The 617-nt window shown below is 36.8% G+C and overlaps 1 non-coding gene across 1 annotated transcript; it reads left to right on the forward strand.

The window, feature by feature from the left end:
• The first annotated feature begins 33 nt into the window (after positions 1–33).
• On the forward strand, positions 34–176 carry LOC111813525. Its single transcript, XR_002818757.1, has one exon. It is a non-coding gene; the product is annotated as a U4 spliceosomal RNA (small nuclear RNA).
• Positions 177–617: the final 441 nt, after the last annotated feature.

Consider the following 617-nt stretch of genomic DNA (forward strand, 5'->3'; position numbering starts at 1 on the left):
TTTTTTTTTTTTCTTTTTCAAAACAGTGGATATAGCTTTGCGCAGTGGCAGTATCGTAGCCAATGAGGTTTATCAGAGGCGCGATTATTGCTAATTGAAAACAGTGGATATATTTTAATTGAACTTTTCTGTTTTACAACATGAGTTAAAAGGAAATACAGTTTTCCTTCACTGGTATTTCATACAGCTATAGTAAAATACTTTAGGCTTCAGGGATTCATAAGAGATTACATTTCTCAAAAAATGTAGTCAAGTAAGTTTTACTTAACTCTTTGAAATTTCCAGTTGATTCTTTTTTTTTTTTTTTTTTTTTTTTGTGGAATCAGGGATTGAACTCAGGTCCTTTACGCTTGCCAGGCAAGTGCTTATTCCACTAAGGTATCTCCCTGGCTCCTGATTCTTTACAATGATAACAAGTTCTAATTACATAAGTTTCAAGGCCAAGTTTTAATCACACTGATGTCTTCAGATCTTAAGTACTGCTGTTTGTTTTTTTGTTTTTTTTAATTTTATTTATTTGTGTGTGTGTGTGTGTGTGTGGCCAGCTCAGCCCACCAGGGGCCGGGGTGGGCTGGCATGTGGTGCTGGGGGATTGAACCGCGGTCCCTGTGCTTTGC

The sequence above is a fragment of the Octodon degus genome, unplaced genomic scaffold (assembly GCF_000260255.1).
Source record: "Octodon degus isolate 3935 unplaced genomic scaffold, OctDeg1.0 scaffold00195, whole genome shotgun sequence".
Classification (NCBI taxonomy): domain Eukaryota; kingdom Metazoa; phylum Chordata; class Mammalia; order Rodentia; family Octodontidae; genus Octodon; species Octodon degus.